Source organism: Hibiscus syriacus, unplaced genomic scaffold (genome assembly GCF_006381635.1).
Source record: "Hibiscus syriacus cultivar Baekdansim isolate YM2019G1 unplaced genomic scaffold, ASM638163v2 tig00000951_pilon, whole genome shotgun sequence".
In the NCBI taxonomy this organism is placed as follows: domain Eukaryota; kingdom Viridiplantae; phylum Streptophyta; class Magnoliopsida; order Malvales; family Malvaceae; genus Hibiscus; species Hibiscus syriacus.
In genome coordinates, this window is record NW_024061837.1 from 287,353 (window position 1) to 299,325 (window position 11,973).

Genomic DNA, 11,973 nt, shown 5'->3' on the forward strand with positions numbered 1-11,973 from the left:
TGGAATCGAAGTGATAGAGGGTGGAACGTGACCCACTAGCTATAGTAGAGCTAGGAACCAACGCTATAACAAGATGAAATGGATGAAGCCTTCAAGACCTACAAGAGACCGATAGAGTTCTAATCCAAGAACTAAAATGAAAGCAATAATTCAAAGAGTTTATTATGCAAAAAGTTCTTAGTACAAATGCCATGGAGGTGCATATTTATAGTGTTGATAGGCACCATATGAAGAGTTTTTACAATTAAAATAAAACAATCTCCTAATTACAATTTAATTCAATTAAATGACTTTTCATTCTTCTAACCATTTGATGGATTCCCATGAAGATTGAAAATGGATGAATAATGATATGATCTCGATTATGAGTTTCACATCATATATATGATTGCCCGTTCTTGATTCTATTAAGAACTTCGCAGTGCTTTGATTTAAGAGTGAAAATGTACAAACAACGTTATAAGAAGGGAAATATGTATATTTAAATATGTTTATGAAAGTAATGGAAACGATAGAATGTAGTTGAAGTGGATTATAAATGAAAGAAGTATGGTGATGATAGTGGTTGATTGGATGTAAGGAAAATGGTGAAGGATGTTTGTGGTTGGCGTGGACAATGATAGTAATTCAAAGGATGGATTGTGACCCTCTAACTATATATGAGATAGAAATCAACAATATAATAAAGACGGAATCGAAGTGATAGAGTGTGGAACGTGACTCACTAGTTATTGTAGAGCTAGGAACCAAAGCTATAACAAGATGAAATGGATGACGAATTCAAGACCGACAAGAAATCGATAGATTTCTAATCCAAAAATTAAAATGAAAGCAATCTTTCAGAGAGTTTATAATGCAAAAAGTTCTTAGTACAAATGCCATGGAGGTGTCTATTTATAGTGTTGATAGGAACCATATGATGAGTTTTTACAATTAAAATAAAACAATGACCTATGTGAAATTTAATTCAATTAAATGACTTGTCATTCTTCTTACACTTTGATGGTTGCCCATGTAGATTGAAAATGGATTAATAATGATATGATCTCGATTATGAGTTTTGGATCATATATATGATTGCCCGATCTTGATTCTAGTAAGAAAATTCACAGTGCTTTGATTAAATATTGAAAATGTACAAACAACGTTATAAGAAGGGAAATATGTATATTTAAATATGTGTACGAAAGTAATGGAAATGATAGAATGAATTTGAAGTGGATTGTAAATGAAAGAAGTGTGGTGATGGTAGTGATTGATTGGATGTAATGAAAATAGTGAAGGATGTTTGTGGTTGGCGTGGAGAATGATAGTATTCAAAGGATGGATTATGACCCTATAACTATATATTAGTTTGGAACCAACAATATACTAAAGATGGAATCGATGTGATAGAGGGTGGAACGTAACACACTAGCTATAGTAGAGCTAGGAACCAACTCTATAATAAGATGAAATGGATGAAAGCTTTAAGATCGAAATGAAACCAATAGAGTTCTAATCCAAGAACTAAAATGAATGCAATCTTTCAAAGAGTTTATTATGAAAAAAGTTCTTAGTACAAATGTCGTGCAGGTTCCTATTTATAGTGTTTATAGGCAACAAATGAAGTGTTTTTACCATTAAAATAAAACAATCAGTTAAATACAATTTAATTCAATTAAATGGCTTGTCATTCTTCTAACCCTTAGATGGTTGCCCATGTAGATTGAAAATGGATGAATAATGATATGATCTCGATTATGAGTTTCAGATCATATATATGATTGCCCGATCTTGATTCTAGTAAGAACTTCGCAGTGCTTTGATTTAAGACTGAAAATGTACAAACAACATTATAAGAAGGGAAATATGTATATTTAAATATATGTATGAAAGTAATGGAAATGATAGAATCAAGTTGAAGTGGATTGTAAATGAAAGAAGTATGGTGATGGTTGTGGTTGATTGGATGTAAGGAAAATGGTGAAGGATGTTTGTGGTCGGCGTGGACAATGATAGTTATTCAAAGGATGGATTGTGACCCTCTAACTATATATGAGTTAGAAACCAACAATATACTAAATATGGAATCGAAGTGATAGAGGGTGGAACGTAACCCACTAGCTATAGTAGAGCTAGGAACCAACGCTATAACAAGATGAAATGGATGAAAGCTTCAAGATCGACAAGAAACCGATAGAGTTCTAATCCAAGAACTAAAATGAATGCAATCTTTTAAAGAGTTTATTATGAATGAAGTTCTTTGTACAAATGTCGTGGAGGTGCCTATTTATAGTGTTGATAGGCACCATATGAAGAGTTTTTACAATTAAAATAACACAATCACTTAAATGTAATTTAATTCAATTCAATGACTTGTCATTCTTCTTACCCTTTAATTGTTGCCCATGTAGATTGAAAATGGATGAATATTGTATGATCTCGGTTATGAGTTTCGGATCATATATATGATTTGCCGATCTTGATTCTCGCAGTGCTCTGATGGAAGACTGAAAATGTACAAACAACGTTTAAGAAGGGAAATATGTATATATAAATATGTGTATGAAAGTAATGGAAATGATAGAATGAAGTTGTAGTGGATTGTAAATGAAAGAAGTGTGCTAATGATAGTGGTTGATTGGACGTAAGGAAAATGGTGTAGGATGTTTGTGGTTGGTGTGGACAGTGATAGTAAATCAAAGGATGGATTGTGACCCTCTAACTATATTTGAGTTAGAAACCATCAATATACTAAAGATGGAATCGAAGTTATAGAGGGTGGAACGTAACCAACTAGCTATAGTAGAGCTAGTAACCAACGCTATAACAAGATGAAATGGATGAAGGCTTCAATACCTACAAGAAACCGATAGAGTTCTAATCCAAGAACTAAAATGAAAGCAATATTTGAAAGAGTTTATTATGCAAAAAGTTCCAAGTACAAATGCCATGGAGGTGCCTATTTATAGTGTTGATAGGCACTATATGAATAGTTTTTACAATTAAAATAAAACAATCTTCTAAATGCAATTTAATTGAATTAAATGACTTGTTATTCTTCTAACCCTTTGATAGTTTCCCATGTAGATTAAAAATGGATGAATAATGATATGATCTCGATTATGAGTTTCAGATCATATATGATTACCCAATCTTGATATTAGTAGAACTTCGCAGTGCTTTGATTTAAGACTGAAAATGTACAAAGAAAATTATAAGAAGAGAAATATGTATATTTAAATATGTATATGAAAGTAATGGAAACGATATAATGAAGTTGAAGTGGATTGTAAATGAAAGAAGTGTGGTGATGATAGTGGTTGATTGGATGTAAGGAAAATGCTGAAGGATGTTTGTGGTTGGCGTGGACAACGATAGTAATTCAAAGGTTGTATTGACTCTCTAACTATATGAGTTAGAAACCAGCAATATACTAAAGATGGAATCGAGTGATAGAGGGTAAACGTGACCCACTAGCTATAGTAGAGCTAGGAACCAAAGCTATAACAAGATGAAATGGATGACGAATTCAAGACTGACAAGAAATCGATAGAGTTCTAATCCAATAATTAAAATGAAAGCAATCTTTCATAGAGTTTATATGCAAAATGTTCTTAGACAAATGCCATGGAAGTGCCTATTTATAGTGTTGATAGGCCCATATGAAGAGTTTTTACAATTAAAATAAACAATGACCTAAATGAAATTTAATTCAATTAAATGACTTTTCATTCTTCTTACACTTGATGGTTGCCCATGTAGAATGAAAATGGATTAAGAATGATATGATCTCGATTATGAGTTTTGGATTATATATATGATGCCCGATCTTGATTCTAGTAAGAAAATTCGCAGTGCTTTGATTGAAGACTGAAAATGTACAAACAACGTTATAAAGGGAAATATGTATATTTAAATATGTGTATGAAAGTAAATGAATAGAATGAAGTTGAAGTGGATTGTAAATGTTTGAAGTGTGGTGATGATAGTGGTTGATTGGATGTAACGAAAATGGTGAAGGATGCTTGTGGATGGCATGGAGAATGATAGTATTCAAAGGAGGATTGTATATGAGTTAGGAACCAACGCTATAATAAGATGAAATGGATGAAAGCTTCAAGATCGACAAGAACCGATAGAGTTCTAATCCAAGAACTAAAATGAATGCAATCTTTCAAAGAGTTTATTATGATAACATTTCTTATACAAATGTCGTGTAGGTTCCTATTTATAGTGTTGATAGGGAACATATGAAGTGTCTTTACAATTAAAATAAAAATCACCTAAATGCAATTTAATTCAATTAATGACTTTTCATTCTTCTAACCCTTTGATGGTTGCCCATGTAGATTGAAAATGGATGAATAATGATATGATCTCGATTATGAGTTCAGATCATATATATGATTGCTCGATCTTGATTCTAAATGGTTGATTGGATGTAAGGAAAATTGTGAAGGATGTTTGTGGTCGACGTGGACAATGATAGTAATTCAAAGGACGGTTGTGACCCTCTAACTATATATGAGTTAGAAACCAACAATATACTAAAGATGGAATTAAGTGATAGAGGGTGGAACGTAACCCCTAGCTATAGTAGAGCTAGGAACTAACGCTATAACAAGATGAAATGGATGAAAGCTTCAAGATCGATAAGAACCGATAGATTTTCTAATCCAAGAACTAAAATGAATGCAATCTTTTAAAGAGTTTATTATGAAAGAAGTTCTTAGTACAAATATCGTGGAGTTGCCTATTTATAGTGTTGATAGGCACCATATGAAAGTTTTTAAAATTAAAATAAAACAATAACCTAAATGCAGTTTAATTCAATTCAATGACTTGTCATTCTTCTTACCCTTTGATGGTTGTCCATGTAGATTGAAAATGGATGAATAATGATATGGTCTCGATTATGAGTTTCGGATCATATATATGATTGGCCGATCTTGATTCTAGAAAGAACTTCACAATGCTTTGATTTAACACTAAAAATGTACAAACAACGTTATAAGAGGGAAATATGTATATTAAATATGTGTATGTAGGTAATGGAAATGATAGAATGAAGTTGAAGTGGATTGTAAAAGAAAGAAGTGTGGTGATGATTTGGTTGATTGGATGTAAGGAAAATGGTGAAGGATGTTTGTGGTCGGCGTGGACAATGATAGTTATTCAAAGGATGGATTGTGACCCTCTAACTATATGAGTTAAACCAACAATATACTAAAGATGGAATCGAAGTGATAGAGGGTAACGTAACCCACTAGCTATAGTAGAGCTAGGAACCAACGCTATAACGAGATGAATGGATGAAAACTTCAAGATCGACAAGAAACCGAGAGTTCTAATCCAAGAACTAAAATGAAAGCAATCTTTAAAGAGTTTATTATGAATGAAGTTCTTAGTACAAATGACGTGGAGGTGCCTATTTATAGTGTTGATAGGCACTATTTGAAGAGTTTTTACAATTAAAATAACACAATCACTTAAATGTAATTTAATTCAATTCAACTTGTCATTCTTCTACCCTTTAATGGTTGCCCATGTAGATTGAAAATGGAAGAATATTTGTATGATCTCGGTTATGAGTTTCGGATCATATATATAATTTGCCGATCTTGATTCTCGCAGTGCTCTGATTGAAGACTGAAAATGTACAAACAACGTTATAAGAAGGGAAATATGTATATTTAAATATGTGTATGAAAGTAATGAATGATAGAATAAAGTTGACGTGGATTGTAAATGAAAGAAGTGTGGTGATAATATTGGTTGATTGGATGTAATGAAAATGGTGAAGGATATTTGTGGTTGGCGTGGAGAATGATAGTAATTCAAGGATGGATAGTGAATGTCTAGATATATATGTGTTAGGAACCAACAATACTAAAGATGGAATCGATGTGATAGAGGCTGGAACGTGACCCACTAGCTATAGTAGAGCTAGGAACCAACACTATAACAAGATGAAATGGACGAATCCTTCAAGACCTACAAGAAACCGATAGAGTTCTAATCCAAGAACTAAAATGAAAGCAATAATTCAAAGAGTTTATTATGCAAAAAGTTCTTAGTACAAATGCAATGGAGGCACCTATTTATAGTGTTGATGCACCATATGAAGAGTTTTTTACAATTAAAATAAACAATCTCCTAAATACAATTTAATTCAATTAAATGACTTGTCATTCTTCTAACCTTTGATGGTTTCCCATGAAGATTGAAAATGGATGAATAATGTTATGATCTCGATTATGAGTTTCAGATCATATATAAGATTGTCCGAAATTGATTCTATAAGAACTTCACAGTGCTTTGATTTAAGACTGAAAATGTACAAACAACGTTATAAGAATGGTAATATGTATATTTAAATATCTGTATGTAGGTAATGGAAATGATAGAAGTTGAAGTGGATTGTAAAAGAAAGAAGTGGTGATGATAGTGGTTTGGATGTAATGAAATGGTGAAGGATGTTTGTGGTTTGCATGGAATGATAGTATTCAATGGATGGATTATGACCTTATAACTATATATGAGTTAGGAACCAACAATATACTAACATGGAATCGAAGTGATAGAGGGTGGAACGTAACCCTAGCTATAGTAGAGCTAGGAACCAATGCTATAACAAGATGAAATGGATGAAAGCTTCAAGATCGACAAGAAACCTATAGAGTTCTATCCAAGAACTAAAATGAATGCAATTTTCAAGATTTATTATGAAAAAATTCTTACTAAAAATCATGGAGGTTCTTATATAGTGTTGATAGGAACCACATGAAGAGTTTTTACAATTAAAATAAAAATCACCCAAATGCAATTTAATTCAATTCAATGACTTGTCATTCTTCTTACCCTTTAATGGTTTCCCATGTAGATTGAAATGGATAATGTATGATCTCGGTTATGAATTTCAGATCATATATATGATTGTCAATCTTGATTCTTGCTGTGCTCTGATTGAAGAATTAAAATGTACAAACAACGTATAAGAAGGAAATATGTATATTTAAATATGTGTATGAAAGTAATGAAATGATAGAATAAATTTGACGTGGATTGTAAATGAATGAAGTGTGCTGATGATAGTGGTTGATTGAATGTAACAAAATGGTGAAGGATGTTTGTGGTTGGTGTAGAATGAGTAATTCAAATGATGGATTGTGAATCTAACTATATATGAGTTAGAACCAACAATATACTAAGATGGAATCGAAGTGATAGAGGGTGGAACGTGACCCACTAGCTATAGAGCTAGGAACCAACGCTATAACAAGATGAAATGGATGAAGCCTTCAAGACCTACAAGAGACCGATAGAGTTCTAATCCAAGAACTAAAATGAAAGCAATAATTCAAAGAGTTTATTATGCAAAAAGTTCTTAGTACAAATGCCATGGAGGTGCATATTTATAGTGTTGATAGGCACCATATGAATAGTTTTTACAATTAAAATAAAACAATCTCTAATACAATTTAATTCAATTAAATGACTTTTCATTCTTCTAACCATTTGATGGATTCCCATGAAGATTGAAAATGGATGAATAATGATATGATCTCGATTATGAGTTTCACATCATATATATGATTGCCCGTTCTTGATTCTATTAAGAACTTCGCAGTGCTTTGATTTAAGAGTGAAAATGTACAAACAACGTTATAAGAAGGGAAATATGTATATTTAAATATGTTTATGAAAGTAATGGAAACGATAGAATGTAGTTGAAGTGGATTATAAATGAAAGAAGTATGGTGATGATAGTGGTTGATTGGATGTAAGGAAAATGGTGAAGGATGTTTGTGGTTGGCGTGGACAATGATAGTAATTCAAAGGATGGATTGTGACCCTCTAACTATATATGAGATAGAAATCAACAATATAATAAAGACGGAATCGAAGTGATAGAGTGTGGAACGTGACTCACTAGTTATTGTAGAGCTAGGAACCAAAGCTATAACAAGATGAAATGGATGACGAATTCAAGACCGACAAGAAATCGATAGATTTCTAATCCAAAAATTAAAATGAAAGCAATCTTTCAGAGAGTTTATAATGCAAAAAGTTCTTAGTACAAATGCCATGGAGGTGTCTATTTATAGTGTTGATAGGAACCATATGAGTTTTTACAATTAAAATAAAACAATGACCTATGTGAAATTTAATTCAATTAAATGACTTGTCATTCTTCTTACACTTTGGGGCCCATGTAGATTGAAAATGGATTAATAATGATGATCTCGATTATGAGTTTTGGATCATATATATGATTGCCCGATCTTGATTCTAGTAAGAAAATTCACAGTGCTTTGATTAAATATTGAAAATGTACAAACAACGTTATAAGAAGGGAAATATGTATATTTAAATATGTGTACGAAAGTAATGGAAATGATAGAATGAATTTGAAGTGGATTGTAAATGAAAGAAGTGTGGTGATGATAGTGATTGATTGGATGTAAGAAATTGAAGGATATTTGTGGTTGGCGTGGAGAATGATAGTATTCAAAGGATGGATTGTGACCCTATAACTATATATTAGTTTGGAACCAACAATATACTAAAGATGGAATCGATGTGATAGAGGGTGGAACGTAACACACTAGCTATAGTAGAGCTAGGAACCAACTCTAATAAGATGAAATGGATGAAAGCTTTAATCGAAAGAAACCATAGAGTTCTAATCCAAGAACTAAAATGCAATCATTCAAAGAGTTTATTATGAAAAAGTTCTTAGTACAAATGTCGTGCAGGTTCCTATTTATAGTGTTTATAGGCAACAAATGAAGTGTTTTTACCATTAAAATAAAACAATCAGTTAAATACAATTTAATTCAATTAAATGGCTTGTCATTCTTCTAACCCTTAGATGGTTGCCCATGTAGATTGAAAATGGATGAATAATGATATGATCTCGATTATGAGTTTCAGATCATATATATGATTGCCCGATCTTGATTCTAGTAAGAACTTCGCAGTGCTTTGATTTAAGACTGAAAATGTACAAACAACATTATAAGAAGGGAAATATGTATATTTAAATATATGTATGAAAGTAATGGAAATGATAGAATCAAGTTGAAGTGGATTGTAAATGAAAGAAGTATGGTGATGGTTGTGGTTGATTGGATGTAAGGAAAATGGTGAAGGATGTTGTGGTCGGCGTGGACAATGATAGTTATTCAAGGATGGATTGTGACCCTCTAACTATATATGAGTTAGAAACCAACAATATACTAAATATGGAATCGAAGTGATAGAGGGTGGAACGTAACCCACTAGCTATAGTAGAGCTAGGAACCAACGCTATAACAAGATGAAATGGATGAAAGCTTCAAGATCGACAAGAAACCGATAGAGTTCTAATCCAAGAACTAAAATGAATGCAATCTTTTAAAGAGTTTATTATGAATGAAGTTCTTTGTACAAATGTCGTGGAGGTGCCTATTTATAGTGTTGATAGGCACCATATGAAGAGTTTTTACAATTAAAATAACACAATCACTTAAATGTAATTTAATTCAATTCAATGACTTGTCATTCTTCTTACCCTTTAATTGTTGCCCATGTAGATTGAAAATGGATGAATATTTGTATGATCTCGGTTATGAGTTTCGGATCATATATATGATTTCCCAATCATGATTCTATTAAGAACTTCACAGTGCTTTGATTTAAGACTAAAAATGTACAAACAACTTTATAAGAAGGGAAATATGTATATTTAAATATGTTTATGAAAGTAATGGAAACGATAGAATGTAGTTGAAGTGGATTGTAAATGAAGGAAGTATGGTGATGATAGTGGTTGATTGGATGTAAGAAAAATGGTGAAGGATGTTTGTGGTTGGTGTGGACAATGATAGTAATTCAAAGGATGGATTGTGACCCTCTAACTATATATGAGTTAGAAACCAACAATACTAAAGATTGAATCAAAGTGATAGAGTCTGGAACGTACCCCTAGTTAGTAGAGTAGGAACCAAAGCTATAACAAGATGAAATGGATGAATTCAAGACCGACAAGAAACGATAGATTCTAATCCAAGAATTAAAATGAAAGCAATCTTTCAGAGAGTTTATTATGCAAAAGTTCTTAGTACAAATGCCATAGGTGTCTATTTATAGTGTTGATGGGAACCATATGATGAGTTTTACAATTAAAATAAAACAATGACCTATGAAATTTAATTCAATAAATGAATTGTCATTCTTCTTACACTTTAATGGTTGCCCATGTAGATTGAAAATGGATTAATAATGATATGATCTAGATTATGAGTTTGGATCATATATGATTGCCGATCTTGATTCTAGTAGAAATTCACAGTTCTTTGATTGAAGATTGAAAATGTACAAACAAAGTTATAGAAAGGGAAATGTATATTTAAATATGTGTATGAAAGTAATGGAAATGATAGAATGAAGTTGAAGTGGATTGTAAATGAAAGAAGTGTGGTGATGGTAGTGGTTGATTGGATGTAACGAAAATGGTGAAGGATGTTTTTGGTTGGCGTGGAGAATGAGTATTCAAAGGATGATTGTGACCCTCTAACTATATATTAGTTTGGAACCAACAATATACTAAAGATGGAATCGATGTGATAGAGGGTAACGTAACACACTAGCTATAGTAGAGCTAGGAACCAACTCTATAATAAGAAATGGATGAAAGCTTTAAGATCGAAGAAACGATAGAGTTCTAATCCAAGAACTAAAATGAATGCAATCTTTCAAGAGTTTATTATGAAAAAAGTTCTTAGTACAAATGTCGTGCAGGTTCCTATTTATAGTGTTTATAGGCACAAATGAAGTTTTTAAATTAAAATAACAATCATGTAATGCAATTTAATTCAATTAAATGACTTGTCATTCTTCTAACCCTTAGATGGTTACTCATGTAGATTGAAAATGGATGAATAATGATATGATCTCGATTATGAGTTTCAGATCATATATATGATGCCCGATCTGATTCTAGTAAGAACTTCGCAGTGCTTTGATTTAAGACTGAAAATGTACAAACAACATTAGAAGAAGGGAAATATGTATATTTAAATATTTGTATGAAAGTAATGGAAATGATAGAATCAAGTTGAAGTGGATTGTAAATGAAAGAAGTGTGGTGATGATTGTGGTTGATTGATGTAAGGAAAATGGTAAGGATGTTTTGTTGGAGTGGACAATGATAGTATTCAAAGGATGGATTGTGACCCTCTAACTATATATGAGTTAGAAACCAACAATATACTAAAGATGGAATCGAAGTGATAGAGGGTGGAACGTAACCCACTAGCTATAGTAGAGCTAGGAACCAACGCTATAACAAGTTGAAATGGATGAAAGCTTCAAGTTCGACAAGAAACCGATAGAGTTATAATCCAAGAACTAAAATGAATGGAATCTTTTAAAGAGTTTATTATGAATGAAGTTCTTAGAACAAATGTCGTGGAGGTGCCTATTTATAGTGTTGATAGGCACCATAGAAGAGTTTTTGCAATTAAATAACACAATCACTTAAATGTAATTTAATTCATTCAATGACTTGTCATTCTTCTTACCCTTTAATGGTTGCCCATGTAGATTGAAAATGGATGAATATTTGTATGATCTCGGTTATGAGTTTCGGATCATATATATGATTTGCCGATCTTGATTCACGCAGTGCTCTGATTGAAGACTGAAAATGTACAAACAACGTTATAAGAAGGGAAATATGTATATTTAAATATGTGTATGAAAGCAATGAAAATGATAGAATAAGTTGACATGGATTGTAAATGAAAGTGTGGTGATATGGTGGTTGATTGGATGTAACGATAATGGTGAAGGATGTTTGTGGTTGGCATGGACAATGATAATAATTCAAAGGATGGATTGTAACCCTCTAACTATATATGAGTTAGATACCATCAATATACTAAAGATGGAATTATAGTGATAGAGGGTGGAACGTGACCCACTAGCTATTGTAGAGCTAGG